Below are 16,144 nucleotides of genomic sequence, written 5' to 3' on the forward strand. Positions count from 1 at the left end.
AAGGAAACTCCACACAAGGTATTCTATAAAAATAACCTTTGTATTATACACAACACATTAGATAAGAACACACACTTTACAATGTGCCAACAGGCACGGGCAGAATTTACAAGGGATTATGTACAAGACAGGGCCACCTGGACCACTGTCAGGAATTAGCACTTCTTAGCACATGAAATATATAAAATCACTGTAGCACAAAAATATAATCTGTATAGCACACAACCAGTACTCACTGGTATCGGGGAAGTACCTCCTACGTAACCCTAACTATCTTAGGAGACTGTCACGCAGGGAACTAGAACCTCACTAGCACCACCTGTACTAGGAGAAAGCAACAACCACCTACGTATCACAATACCTGTAGGGGCAAGAGAACGTTACACATGATGCAGGAAAACATTCAGAGGTGCAGAGCAAAGGAAACACATGATGCACAAAACATTCAGAGGTGTAAGTAGGAAACAATTGCGCAAGAACTCATATGCCACCACCTGTGGCAGTCCCTAGGCCAACTGGCCTTGTCCAGGCTAGGACGCTCTGTGTCCAGACTATTCAGGGCCCGGCTGCGCAAGCTGCGCAAGCTAGAACACAGAGGCCACCACCTAAACGTTGCAGCTGCCCACTAAGTGCTGGGCAGCTGGAGAACGAACTTCAGGCACTGCGTGCCTCTGGAGCCCTCTCTGGGCTCTGTCCACTCAAAAATATGCCCTCTAGAGCCTTCGTGGCTCAGCACAACGTTGGAGCCTCACTGGGCTCAAACAACCATGCCCCGGGAGCCTCCACGGCTCTGAAACAACATGCCCCCGAGGTCGGAGCGTTCCCTGCGCTCTTCGCTGGAGCCTCAACCGGCTCTGAAATCAATATGTCCCCAAGAGCCTTTCAGGGCCCTAAACGTTACTGTGGGCAAGGGGGGAGTGGCCCGCTGCCATCTGGGGCCACTCGATCGCTGGAGAAATGCCCCTGGACCGTCGGAGCGTATTCGCGCTCTGTCCCTCACGAAATGCCACCTAGGTTGGAGCGACCTCGCGCCCTGCACCAACTCTAAAGTAATGCCCCCGTCTGCTTGGGAGCCTCACGGGCGCTGGTAACCTTAGTGTCCCCAACGGTGGAGCCTACAGGCTCTGTAACTGACGCGGTGCCGCTTCGGTGAGTAGAGCGTCCACGCGCTCTGACCTAAAGACTCCTGGTCCCCCAGAGCCCCCACTCACCGGCAGCAATCGGCGGCACTCCTCTCGTCCGGGTCCAGCGCGGGGTGGGCTCCCGCCTGGATGCCTTGGTACTCCTCTTGGGCTGCAACCACGCGGGCTTCCCTCCGCTCACGGGAGCCCCGGTCACTTCCTCGTTCGGCGGTAGGAGCGCGGGGTAGGCTCCCGTCCGCTTCCTCTTTAAGTCCCGCCCACGTCTGAAGCAGGCTGCCTGACTTCCTGGGTTTCGGCCCGGGCTGCAGCGGTGATCTTCCCGGCGATAAGAGGGGTGAGCTCCCTCGATACAAACGCAAATCAGCGGGGTGGGCACCCGCAAGCTGAATCAAAGCGCTTCACAGCGCTATAAGGTGAGCCAGCGCTCGCAGCGCTGCAAGGCTCAGAAAAGCGCTCCCAGCGCTATCAAGATAACAAGCCCAGGGAAACAGCGTGCACAGCGCTCCAAAGTCCAGGAAGCGCTCCCAGGCGCTATAAGCAATGTCCAAGAACCAAAAGGTCCTCCAGAGAGCAGGGGGCAAAGGCTGGGCCCAGAGCCAGCTCACAGGGCCCTCCAGCAGGGAGGCAGTCCCCAGTGGCGGTCTCTCCTGGCGCCCAGCAGCAGCAGGCCCCCCCTCAAGTGGATCCTGCAAGAGAACAACTTCTGTGGGGACACAGCCCCATTTTTATACAGTCAAATCCTTTGTCTAAGGTGCAGGGAAGGGGCGAACCAGTTCCAACAGGTTCCTGAGCACTTTGTTTTGCTCAGCCCCTCTCCCTATTCACTGGCAGGGCTAGGGTCATTAGACGCACCACAGGGGCCGGCGCCAGCATTGTGTGGGGGAATCCCTGTCCTATTCAGGACCCAGGTACACTCCTCCCCAGCCATCTACATGCTAATTCCCCATTCACCACTGGGTGACTCCTCCTGACTCTGGGGAATTCCCTAGTCCGTCACCTGACCTCACCAGCCAATCGCCAGACAAGCCACACATTTCAGACTGCACACTGAAGTGCCCACTTCTAGAAGTGGCACTTCCACACCAGGTACATGCACGCCGCACACATCAACGCGCAGCATTCACTCCCACGAGTCCGCACATACCAAACACGGGCCTGCACACCCCACGCATCAGGAACTACCGGGACACATACATTCTCCCATGCATTCCTATGGGAGGGCAGGCCAACCTCAACACACGCACGCACTTTACCCTGGGACACAGCGGTAAAGTGCGCAGAAACCAAAATCCATTACTCCAAGTTACCAATAAAAAGCGAAAAGTCTCGGGGGTGAACCTGCCAGAAGGGCCAAGTCCAACACAACCCCCTTCCAGCCAAAACGCAGGGTAGACCAATCACCACCGTGATGGTCTTCCCTGCTTGGGGCGATACAACACGGACGCAGGCCCGCAACGGCAGGGACACTCTCCGGTTTTACGCCACTCTGAACTCGCAGGGTTTCCTCTGAAAAAACTCGGCGGACCAACTGGGCTACCCCCCTGGTACTCCTCAGCTGTCCGTGGCCAGGACCAGGCCCTAGACCACCTAGGCGCCACTGGTCCTTGCCTAACTACAGAGTGGGGGGTAGTAACCCCTGGCACATAGTGACCATTTTCCACTCTACCCCTCATCAGGGCAGTTCCAAACTGCCACTGATCCTCCAGCCTTGGGTCCGTACCCTCAGGCTGACCAAAAGTCACGGGTGAGGCTCTCCTCCCCCTACCTCTTCTCCTGGGGTTCCGCCCTCTCTTCCTCTGAGAGGCGACCCCGTCACATAACTCACCAACCAGCTCAGGACCCCTCCCTGAGAACTGGTCTCCCAACCTAGGGTTTAACCCCTCAGGTTGCACCGGGGTCAGAGGTGGGCTCTCCCACCCTCTGCACCCCCTTCCAGAGTCCTGCTCCCTACCAACTGGGGCGGTCCCTCTGGAAGACGAACCGGTCAGGACACTGTTTACAGTAGTCAGACCCTTCAGGTCAGGCTGCTCCTGAACCTGGCCTCCCAACCTCTGGTCTAAAACCTTCGGTGGAATAATTGCCTGGCACTCCAGGACTTCTGGGGATTTACACACCATCCCCCCGAGAGTAACATATGCCCCATATGTTGCATGACCGTCTGCCTGGCGCAGATCTCCCGTCCCCTGTCCACCTGACAGTGCGCGAAGATCACCCAGGCCAGACGTGTAGTCGCCATGGTCACTTCTAGGAGACTCAGCCCTACCGGCTGGTCCCTGACCCACTGGCTCCTCCACCGGGGAACACAGCCCCATGCCACTACTCTCGCCGGACTTCTGTACCCTCCCTACCGGAGCGGTACTGCCTGACACTAGAACCCCAGGAGCCCTGTTTACAGGCGCTCCCGGTCCTCTACTCACTAGGTGATCCTCCTCAAATGGGCTAACAGGACAGCCTAGGTCCCCAACTTGGTGTTCCCTCATGAAACCACCCAAGTCCTGAGGCAGGGTTTCGTACGTCTGGGGACCCTCAGTCACCCACTTACTCCCGCTCCACTGAGCCAGGCCGTAAGCCCCTACACCCTCCTCGCTATACTGGGACCTAGCTGGGCTACACGGAGCCTCTTCCACCACGCAGGGCTGGAAGATCCCTGAACCACTACTTTTGGAGTCACACCCTAATGACTCTAGCGAACCTTGGGCCCTTTCCCAATGGTCTGCTTCTTCTGCGAGGCCCCCTGGACTAGCAAACCCATACCCCAACAGGTGTTGGCGCAGCTCGGGACAACAACTCCTGAGCATCTGCTCTTTGACAACTAGACCATACATGGTGGAATAACTGCGTTTCGGGTTAAGACTCGCCCAATCGTCCAGTGCCTCCTCACATTCACCCAAAAACTCGTCCCAAGTCTGGTGAGACAGCTTCCTACTGTTTCTGAATCTCAACCTACATTCCTCCTCTCGGGAAATAGGTACCAGACTGGGGGAACTGGGACTTCCTATACTGAAATCTATCTCGCTGCCACCACTGGACTCAACCCTCCCTGGGGAGCCCAGAAAACTAAGACTGCGCGCAGGGGATAGTCTACTCTCCAGCGCTGATTTCTCCCTGGTGAAGGCCCTCTCAGCCTCCTCTATCCTCTCCTGCGCTAAGACCCTCTCGGTCTCCAGCTTCTTCCCTTCTATAGTCAGCTGCGCCATCCCCCAAGCATGCTCTAACCTGAGCTTCTCCATGGCCAGCTGATGCTCCCTCTCTTCCCTCCTATCTACCCACTCCTCTGGGGACAGGGACAGGGATGGGGTGCTGCTCCTGACACTGGACCCAGCAAGGGACTCCCTATCTATGGGGTCTTCACTCTCTACTGGCGTCCCTGTCAGGTAACCTTCCTCCTCCTCAGATTCCTCAGGGCTCCCCTCAGACCCACCACCCTCTCGGCGTGCGCCCCGGGCCCTATCTTCCTCGCTGCGCTCTCGCTCCCACTCCTCCTTTTGCCAAAGGATCAGGTTGTCCCTCAGTTTGGACTGGGTATCTGATTCACCCACCTCTATGTCCCTCTCCTCACAGAACCCTACCAGCTCCAACCTACTGTACCTAAACAGACTACAGAAGTTAAAAGCAGGCTCCATTTTGGCGGACGTTCCTGAGAAGAGTTCAACACAAGGAACCTGGGGGTTGGAGCTACACAGGAGTACACAATTCACAAAAGGTTTCAGTGAGCTCTCTATCCTGGAGAACTCACACTCACTGTCTAGTGCCCCCCACACCATCCACACCCAACCCTCCCCTCGGACTGGTAAGGCGGTTTCTACCACCCCTGATCCCTCAACCTGACCACCACGTGACACAGGTACCAAACTCTGGGCGCAGGGCGGGGGACAAATGTACTGGACACAATTACACAATGATACCTTCAGGAGAAGAAATAAAGGAACTTCAAAACAATAATCCCTAAAATGTGGTTTATCTAATGCAGAGTTTTGTGGTGTAGCCAGTCGCTGCTGCGGTACAGCGCAAACGCAAGTCCAAATCCCACCGCTGATCACCAATGTTAGACCTGGCGATTTCCGGTTGGCTGAGGCTTGCGCCAAAGCCAGGCAGAAACCACCAGTCTAGTCAGGGCAAGGAAGTTACCCGCCAAAGATAACCCCTGCTCACCCCCTTGGTAGCTTGGCACGAGCAGTCAGGCTTATCTCTGAGGCGATGTGTAAAGCGTTTGCGCGCGCACCCAGCAACAACACCCAAGGCCCACCCCAAAGGAAACTCCACACAAGGTATTCTATAAAAATAACCTTTGTATTATACACAACACATTAGATAAGAACACACACTTTACAATGTGCCAACAGGCACGGGCAGAATTTACAAGGGATTATGTACAAGACAGGGCCACCTGGACCACTGTCAGGAATTAGCACTTCTTAGCACATGAAATATATAAAATCACTGTAGCACAAAAATATAATCTGTATAGCACACAACCAGTACTCACTGGTATCGGGGAAGTACCTCCTACGTAACCCTAACTATCTTAGGAGACTGTCACGCAGGGAACTAGAACCTCACTAGCACCACCTGTACTAGGAGAAAGCAACAACCACCTACGTATCACAATACCTGTAGGGGCAAGAGAACGTTACACATGATGCAGGAAAACATTCAGAGGTGCAGAGCAAAGGAAACACATGATGCACAAAACATTCAGAGGTGTAAGTAGGAAACAATTGCGCAAGAACTCATATGCCACCACCTGTGGCAGTCCCTAGGCCAACTGGCCTTGTCCAGGCTAGGACGCTCTGTGTCCAGACTATTCAGGGCCCGGCTGCGCAAGCTGCGCAAGCTAGAACACAGAGGCCACCACCTAAACGTTGCAGCTGCCCACTAAGTGCTGGGCAGCTGGAGAACGAACTTCAGGCACTGCGTGCCTCTGGAGCCCTCTCTGGGCTCTGTCCACTCAAAAATATGCCCTCTAGAGCCTTCGTGGCTCAGCACAACGTTGGAGCCTCACTGGGCTCAAACAACCATGCCCCGGGAGCCTCCACGGCTCTGAAACAACATGCCCCCGAGGTCGGAGCGTTCCCTGCGCTCTTCGCTGGAGCCTCAACCGGCTCTGAAATCAATATGTCCCCAAGAGCCTTTCAGGGCCCTAAACGTTACTGTGGGCAAGGGGGGAGTGGCCCGCTGCCATCTGGGGCCACTCGATCGCTGGAGAAATGCCCCTGGACCGTCGGAGCGTATTCGCGCTCTGTCCCTCACGAAATGCCACCTAGGTTGGAGCGACCTCGCGCCCTGCACCAACTCTAAAGTAATGCCCCCGTCTGCTTGGGAGCCTCACGGGCGCTGGTAACCTTAGTGTCCCCAACGGTGGAGCCTACAGGCTCTGTAACTGACGCGGTGCCGCTTCGGTGAGTAGAGCGTCCACGCGCTCTGACCTAAAGACTCCTGGTCCCCCAGAGCCCCCACTCACCGGCAGCAATCGGCGGCACTCCTCTCGTCCGGGTCCAGCGCGGGGTGGGCTCCCGCCTGGATGCCTTGGTACTCCTCTTGGGCTGCAACCACGCGGGCTTCCCTCCGCTCACGGGAGCCCCGGTCACTTCCTCGTTCGGCGGTAGGAGCGCGGGGTAGGCTCCCGTCCGCTTCCTCTTTAAGTCCCGCCCACGTCTGAAGCAGGCTGCCTGACTTCCTGGGTTTCGGCCCGGGCTGCAGCGGTGATCTTCCCGGCGATAAGAGGGGTGAGCTCCCTCGATACAAACGCAAATCAGCGGGGTGGGCACCCGCAAGCTGAATCAAAGCGCTTCACAGCGCTATAAGGTGAGCCAGCGCTCGCAGCGCTGCAAGGCTCAGAAAAGCGCTCCCAGCGCTATCAAGATAACAAGCCCAGGGAAACAGCGTGCACAGCGCTCCAAAGTCCAGGAAGCGCTCCCAGGCGCTATAAGCAATGTCCAAGAACCAAAAGGTCCTCCAGAGAGCAGGGGGCAAAGGCTGGGCCCAGAGCCAGCTCACAGGGCCCTCCAGCAGGGAGGCAGTCCCCAGTGGCGGTCTCTCCTGGCGCCCAGCAGCAGCAGGCCCCCCCTCAAGTGGATCCTGCAAGAGAACAACTTCTGTGGGGACACAGCCCCATTTTTATACAGTCAAATCCTTTGTCTAAGGTGCAGGGAAGGGGCGAACCAGTTCCAACAGGTTCCTGAGCACTTTGTTTTGCTCAGCCCCTCTCCCTATTCACTGGCAGGGCTAGGGTCATTAGACACACCACAGGGGCCGGCGCCAGCATTGTGTGGGGGAATCCCTGTCCTATTCAGGACCCAGGTACACTCCTCCCCAGCCATCTACATGCTAATTCCCCATTCACCACTGGGTGACTCCTCCTGACTCTGGGGAATTCCCTAGTCCGTCACCTGACCTCACCAGCCAATCGCCAGACAAGCCACACATTTCAGACTGCACACTGAAGTGCCCACTTCTAGAAGTGGCACTTCCACACCAGGTACATGCACGCCGCACACATCAACGCGCAGCATTCACTCCCACGAGTCCGCACATACCAAACACGGGCCTGCACACCCCACGCATCAGGAACTACCGGGACACATACATTCTCCCATGCATTCCTATGGGAGGGCAGGCCAACCTCAACACACGCACGCACTTTACCCTGGGACACAGCGGTAAAGTGCGCAGAAACCAAAATCCATTACTCCAAGTTACCAATAAAAAGCGAAAAGTCTCGGGGGTGAACCTGCCAGAAGGGCCAAGTCCAACACTGATGAAGAACAGGAAGCAGAGAGTGAGCCACTCCCTGACCTCCTATCCTACAGCCCAAAAGATGGGTCAGTAGATGGTGTGATTTTCTCAGACACCCTCTCTGCCCAACAGCAGACTGACTGCAAGCAAGTCTTGCAACAATATGCTAGCCTCTTTTCCCTGACCCCTGGTCTGACAAGCTGGTGTACCCATGATGTGGACACTGGTGACAGTGCACCTGTCAAGAACAAAATCTATCGACAGTCAGATCAAGTCAAGGAAAGCATCAAAGCTGAGGTCAGCAAGATGCTGGAGTTAGGGGTCATTGAGCCTTCAGAGAGCCCCTGGGCTAGCCCAGTGGTTCTGGTCCCCAAACCTCATCAACAGGGTGAAAAGAGAGAGATGAGGTTTTGTGTGGACTATAGAGGGCTCAACTCTGTCACCAAGACAGATGCTCACCCTATCCCAAGAGCAGATGAACTGATAGACAAATTGGGGGCTGCCAAATTTCTCAGTACCTTTGACTTAACTGCAGGGTACTGGCAGATTGGCATGGCCCCAGGAGCAAAAGAAAAAACAGCATTCTCCACCCCTGATGGGCATTATCAGTTTACTGTGATGCCCTTTGGGTTAAAGAATGCCCCTGCCACCTTCCAGAGGTTGGTGAACCATGTCCTGGCTGGGTTGGAGTCCTTTAGTGCAGCTTATCTTGATGATATTGCTGTCTTTAGCTCCACCTGGCAGGATCACCTGATCCACCTTGGGAAGGTTTTAGAGGCTCTGCAGAGCGCAGGTCTCACTATCAAGGCATCCAAATGCCAGATAGGGCAGGGCACTGTGGTGTACTTGGGCCACCTTGTAGGTGGAGGCCAGGTACAGCCCTTACAACCCAAAATCCAGGCCATCATGGACTGGATAGCTCCAACAACCCAGACCCAAGTCAGGGCATTCCTTGGCTTGACTGGGTACTACAGGAGGTTTGTGAAGGGGTATGGGTCCATTGTGACCCCCCTCACAGAACTCACCTCCAAGAAAATGCCCAAGAAAGTTAACTGGACAGTTAGTTGTCAAAAGGCTTTTGACACCCTAAAAGAAGCAATGTGCTCAGCACCAATTCTAAAAGCTCCAGATTATGCCAAGCAGTTCATAGTGCAGACTGATGCCTCTGAGCTAGGGATAGGAGCGGTCCTATCCCAGACCAATGATGAAGGCCAAGACCAACCTGTTGCTTTTATAAGCAGAAGACTACTCCCTAGAGAGCAGCGTTGGAGTGCCATTGAGAGGGAGGCCTTTGCTGTGGTTTGGTCCCTGAAGAAGCTGAGGCCATACTTGTTTGGCACTCACTTCCTAGTTCAAACTGACCACAGACCTCTCAGATGGCTAATGCAGATGAAAGGGGAAAATCCAAAACTACTGAGGTGGTCCATCTCCCTACAGGGAATGGACTTTGAAGTGGAACACAGACCAGGGACTGCCCATGCCAATGCAGATGGACTTTCCAGGTTCTTCCACTTAGACAATGAAGACTCCATAGGACAAGGTTAGTCTCATCACCTTTCGTTTGGGGGGGGGGGTTGTGTGAGAAAGTGCCATCTTTCTTGCATGGTATGCCCCCACTTTTTGCTAAATTGCTGAATGTACTTCGATTGAGTGTACCCTGGGTTCCTGCCAATCAGGTGCCCAGGGCCTATGTTCCTTCCTTAAACCACACAAACCCCAAATTGGCAAACCCTAGCCACATGTCAGCCCCTAGTAAATGGTACCCTAGGTACCCAGGGCCTTGTGACCAGGGAAGGCCTCTAAGGGCTGCAGCACTCATTGTGCCACCCTCAGAGGCCCTGTACCCTTACACACACACACTGCCCTTGCAGGCTGAGTGTCTGGGTGCAGGACAAAACAAAGAGTCGACATGGCACACATCACTGTGTACCATGCCCATCACCTACACTGCCAAGGCATATGTCAGCCACCCCTCTAGCTGGGTGCATTACGCCTATGGTGTGGGCACAGGAGCAGGAGCCCTGTGCCCCTACAGTACCCAGGTCCATTCCTGGGCACTGTAAGTGCAGTGCTGTCATTTAAGAATACATGGTGCTGAGAGCTTGTCAAACACGAGCTCCACAGCACCATATTGGCAACACTGAAGCCTGGGAAGTTTGGTATCAAACTTCTCAGCACATTGAACCCACACTGATGCCAGTGTAGGATTTAATGTACTAAGCACCCCAGAGGGCATCTTAGAAGATGCCCCCTTACAGCTAACTTGCAATCCACGTCTGCTCTGAGGCTGCCCAGGCTGCCACACAGCAGACACGTTGCTGGACCCCTGGGTGGGAGAGCCCCTGCTCTCCCGGGCCTGCAACAATGCACATCCTGGGTGAGGTGAGAAATCTCCTCCCCCAGGATGAGCAAAGGGAAGCTTCAAAGGCATGCCGCCAGTTGGAGTTTCCCCAGGCCACTGCAACCCCCCACTCTGGCGGGAAGCTTGGCCGGAAACCCCATACAAGGACAGGGGATGTGCCAGCCTGCCCACCCCACCCCTCAGGTGGGGGAGGCGAGGTGAAGCACATCTCCGGGCTCTCGCCATCTTGAAGATGGGAGGCCCTACCCTATCAGGATCAGGCGACTGCCCCCCTCCCACAGGAGAGAGGCAGGATAGGGGGTGTACCCACCCCAGGACAAGGACCCATTGGTCCCTGGCCTTCACCTACCTGTAACGCCCCTAAATCTAGTATTTAGGGGCCCCCTGAACCTTCCTTCCTCAGATTCCAGATAGAAAAACGACAAGAAGAGCAAGAAGAACAAAGACCTGCCCTGCAGCTGCTAAAAAGAGAAGAAGACACCAACTGCTTTGGCCCCAGCCCTACCGGCCTGTCGACTCTCGAACCTGCACCAGCGCGGCATCCCACGTGGCCAGCAACCTCACCAACCCCGGAGGACCTGGCTACCTTTTAGCTCTAAGCCCCTGGGACTCCCACGAGTAGAGGCTCTACTCAAGAAACCTACTTGCTATCCCTGGCACCAGCCCGGGACCGCGGACCCAACACACTCTGCACCAGCCAAGCCTGGCCAGTACCGGAGTGGACAAAGACCCAGAGGACGACCCCACGGCGACTGTGACCCAGAGTCCGGCACCCAAGGACCCCCCCTCGACATCCCGGAAGAAGCCTGCAGCCTCAGAACCAAGTGCCACCCCAGCCGCGATCAACCAGAGGGTAAGATTCCCGACGTCAAAAGGCACCCCTGCACCCGGCGCCCTGCGACCCCCTGTGCCCAATCCCGGGGTACCCACCTAACCTACAACTACCCAACTTACCTCTCGAAGTGGTGGTGGCACCTGAAACATCCTCGTCCCCGAGCCTGCAGCCTCTTTCCAAACCGGAACATTCCCATTGATTTCCATTGAGCGCCCTAAGGCTCAAAAGCACCCTGCACCCAGCCGCCCGAGTGGCCCTGGCAGTGCCCTCTCTACACTAACCTACTTCCCCACTTGCCCTGAGTAAGTGACCAGGAGCCCAGCTCCCACAGCCGCGTGGCTTGCCAGACAGCAGCCACCAACCAAGGCCCCCCTATCCCTCATAGGATAACATTGGGCCCAACTCTCTCTGCACCCGGCCGTCCTGAAACCGCTGAGGGTGAACCAACTGTACCTACCTGACACTGGGGGACCCCTGAGTCCATGCCCGGAATTTCAACACTACCAGTCGAGTACTTACCCTTAAACCGCTAACTTCATTTTCCTCATAGGGTAACATTGACTGGCTTTTTCTTCAAAAATCTTCTAAGTGTGAACTTTTCAAAACTGCAAAAATTCACCAAAAATCAGCCAAGTGACAAAAACGAATTTACTCACCTGCTCCTAGGTGAGCTCCCAGTGCTGGATCTTGGTGCCCAGCCCTGACTCTGAAAAGTGTTCACAACTATACTTACTTCTAACTCATTTTTCTCCCATAGGAAACCATTGTCTGCTTTTCTGTGAAATTTCTTCTAAGTGTCTACTTTTGCAAATTTGAAATATTCTTTTAAAATCGTACCATTTCTGCAAACGAAATTACTTACCTGCTTTTGATAAGGACCCCAGTCCTGGGTCTAGGCACCCAGTCCTGGATTACTAAAGTAACGATAAAGTACTCTACCTGCAATTTGAATTTCTTGCCATAGAGATCCATTGAATGTTTTCTGTGAAATATTTTCTAAGTGCTAACTTTTGAAATAGCTAAATATTATTTAAAAATCATTACAGTTATTAAGTCGACTTTCATCACTTGATTCTGAATACTGACCCCAGGCTGGTTCTAGGATCCAGACCTGGAATTCCAAAAGTAATCTGAAAAGTAATTTATTACAAATAACCTGAATTTACCATTGAGCTCAATGCATTGTTATGTTTAGGAAATAGGATTGTTTATTGCAACCAACTGTGACTGTTTAACACAAATTTATTGCTTGAAACAAAAGTATTTATATTCAACCTCTCATTCTGAGAAAGTATATTTTTACCCCCCTTGTGGTTCTAAAAATAAAACAAGCATATATTTTATATATACAAATCATTGGCCTAGAGTTCAGTTATTGAGTGTGTGAAACCATTTGCTGACTGAGTGTGTACAATAAATGCTTTACACTGTCCTCTGGTAATTCCTTACTGCTCGACCAAGCTACCACTTTTGAGAGTAAGGTCATACCTAACTTTGACCTCTATCAGCCTCTGGGGGACTGTGGACTCTGTACACCCTGTACCTATTAGGGAACAGTATATACAGAGCCACTTTCTCACATTGGTGGATCAGCGGTGGGATACAAACTTGCATTTGTTGGACTACTTGGTTACCATCTGATCACACGACAGAACTCTTAAAAATTGCCTTTAGAATTCTGATTGGTTTTTCCAAAATTACTAAAAGTCTTGCTAGGGCCTTGCTTAAGTCCCATTAGAATTTTAGAAAAATAAAAGTCACTATAGTCAGGGTAGAGGGTTAGAACTGTCAGGTTAGAATGTCTCAAACAAACCCAGCTATTAGTGATAATAATAACATGGACCTGGTGGAGGAGCTCGACCTCACACCTTACTTACACTTGTCTTTCAAGGAATTGAGGTCCTTATGTAAACTCAAAAATTTACAAATGGGTCAGCATCCATCCAAACAAGGGCTCCAGGAGCTCCTGGCTGAGTATGCTAAAGACCACCCATCTGAACATGGTGATGGCCAGTCAGATGAGGAAAGGGAAACAGGGGAGGAGGACAGCAACCTCCCCATACTATTCCCTAGGGAGGAGATGGCACCCATACCCTCCAACTCAAGACATAGCATCTGGGCACCTAGAGACCACACAGGTGGCTCTGGTCCCAGAGACAACACTGGGGGACCCCCCAGTGAAGAGGACAGCCTTGTGAGGCTGGCCAAAAGAATAGATCTAGAGTCCAGGCTCCTGGCTCTAGAAAAGGAAAGGAGAGAGATGGGTTTAGCACCCATCAATGGTGGCAGCAATAATAAAAACAAGGATAGGGAGGAAAATTCTGACCTTAAAATCCCCAAAGGGATTGTCCCTAAATTTGAGGAAGGTGATGATATCACCAAATGGTTCACAGCCTTTGAGAGGGCTTGTGATATCAGGAAAGTAAAGAAACCTCTCTGGGGGGCACTCCTGTGGGAACTGTTCTCTGGTAACTGCAGGGACAGGCTTCTGACTCTCTCTGGGCCAGAAGCAGGATCCTATGACCTCATGAAGAAAGCTCTGATTGAGGGATTCGGATTCACCACTGAGGAGTATAGAATTAGATTCAGGGGGGCTCACAAAACCCAGACCCAGTCCTGGATTGATTTTGTAGATGTCTCAGTGAAGACACTGGATGGTTGGTTAGCTGGACATGGTGTGCAGGATTTTACTGGATTGTACAATTTATTCATGAAGGAACATATTTTGAGTAACTGCACAAATGAAAAGTTGCATCAGCATTTGGTAGACCTAGGTCTAATTTCTCCCCAAGAATTGGGAAAGAAGGCAGACCACTGGGTCAAGACTAGGGTGACCAAGACAACCACTGGGGGTGACCAAAAGAAGGTGGTCACAAAACCTCCCCAGGGGAAAGGTGGTGAGAATCCCCAAGATAAAAAGTCTGAGTCTTCCAAAGGGCCCCAAAAACCTGTTCAGGTGGGTGGGACCCAAACTACTCCCTATGTGCCCCAACCATATAGGGGGAAGAACTTTGATCCCTTAAAGGCCTGGTGTAATACCTGTAAGAAGCAGGGACACTTAACTGTATCTTGCCCCCAAAACAAAGCCCCTAAGGCACCCAGTACAGCCACTCCTGGGGCAGCAAGTATACAAATGGGATCAGAGGTGTACCCTGAGCAAATCTGGGAACACACTGAAGCAAGTTTAGTCTCCTTGGGAGAAGTGGAGTTTGCCACTGTGGCTGTGTGGCCCCCCAACTTAAAGAAATACTTACAGTACCCCTGGGTAAATGGAACTAGGGTAGAAGCTCTGAGGGATACAGGTGCCAGTGTCACTATGGTGAAAGACACACTGGTTTCCCCTGAGCAATACTTGATTGGGAAGTCTTACCCAGTCACCAACGCTGACAGTGTCACCACTAGTCATCCCATGGCCATGGTAACATTAGGCTGGGGGGGGGTTACTGGCCTGAAACAGGTAGTGGTCTCTCCAAAGTTGCCAGCTGCATGCCTGCTTGGAAATGATCTGGAAACCTCAGCCTGGGCTGAAGTTGAGTTAAAGGCCCATGCAGCCATGCTGGGCATCCCTGAATTGGTGTGTGTGCAAACCAGAGCACAGAGCAAGAGGAAGGGTGAAAAAGTAGGTTTGGAGCCTGGAATAATGGCCCAACCAACCAAGAGGAAGGGCAAGGAGACTGGGGGACCAGCTTCTGTACAGCCAAACACTCAGAACCCCTCTCCCCCTGGAGAGGATGTAGATACCCCTGAGGGAACTGAGTCCATGGAGCTTGACCCTTACCAGGTTGAACTCTTGGGCCCAGGGGGACCCTCTAGGGAAGAGCTGTGCCAGGGCCAGCGAGACTGTCCCACTCTTGAAAGCCTGAGACAACAAGCTGCTTCAGAAGCCAGGGGAGATGTCAGTGGTACCCACAGAGCTTATTGGGAAGAGGGATTACTGTATGCTGAGGCAAGAGACCCCACTCCTGGAGCCACCAGGAGGGTGGTAGTGCCACAGAAGTACAGGGAGTTCCTCCTAACTTTGGCTCATGACATCCCCCTAGCTGGACATCTGGGGCAATCCAAAACTTGGGAAAGGTTAGTGAGTCACTTTTACTGGCCCCAGATGCACCAAAAGGTGAAGGAGTTTGTCAGCTCCTGTGTTACCTGTCAGGCCAGTGGCAAGACAGGTGGCCACCCAAAGGCCCCCCTCATTCCACTACCAGTGGTGGGGGTCCCCTTTGAAAGGGTAGGTGTGGACATTGTGGGTCCACTTGAACCTCCCACAGCCTCAGGGAACAAATTCATTCTAGTAGTAGTGGATCATGCTACTAGGTACCCTGAAGCAATTCCACTTAGGACTACTACAGCTCCTGCAGTAGCCAAGGCCCTCCTGGGTGTCTTCACCAGGGTGGGTTTTCCTAAGGAGGTGGTTTCAGACAGAGGTTCCAACTTCATGTCTGCTTACCTAACACACATGTGGAAAGAGTGTGGAGTGCAGTACAAGTTTACTACGCCCTACCACCCACAAACCAATGGCCTTGTTGAGAGGTTCAACAAGACATTGAAGGGTATGATCATGGGACTCCCTGAGAAACTCAAAAGGAGGTGGGATGTCCTGTTACCATGCTTGCTTTTCGCTTACAGGGAAGTGCCACAGAAGGGAGTAGGTTTCTCACCCTTTGAACTTCTGTTTGGTCATCCTGTAAGGGGACCACTATGTCTTGTAAAAGAGGGCTGGGAGAGGCCTCTTCAGGAACCCAAACAAGACATAGTGGACTATGTGCTTGGCCTAAGGTCCAGAATGGCTGAGTATATGGAAAAGGCATCCAAGAACCTTGAGGCCAGCCAGGAGCTCCAGAAGCACTGGTATGACCAAAAAGCTGCACTGGTTGAATTTCAACCAGGGCAACAGGTGTGGGTTTTGGAGCCAGTGGCACCAAGGGCTCTCCAAGACAAATGGAGTGGCCCTTACCCTATCCTAGAGAGAAAGAGTGAGGTCACCTATCTAGTTGACCTGGGCACTAGCAGGACACCCAAAAGGGTCATCCATGTGAACCGCCTTAAACTCTACAATGATAGGGCTGACATCAC

This window comes from Triturus cristatus, chromosome 1_1 (genome assembly GCF_964204655.1).
Source record: "Triturus cristatus chromosome 1_1, aTriCri1.1, whole genome shotgun sequence".
In the NCBI taxonomy this organism is placed as follows: domain Eukaryota; kingdom Metazoa; phylum Chordata; class Amphibia; order Caudata; family Salamandridae; genus Triturus; species Triturus cristatus.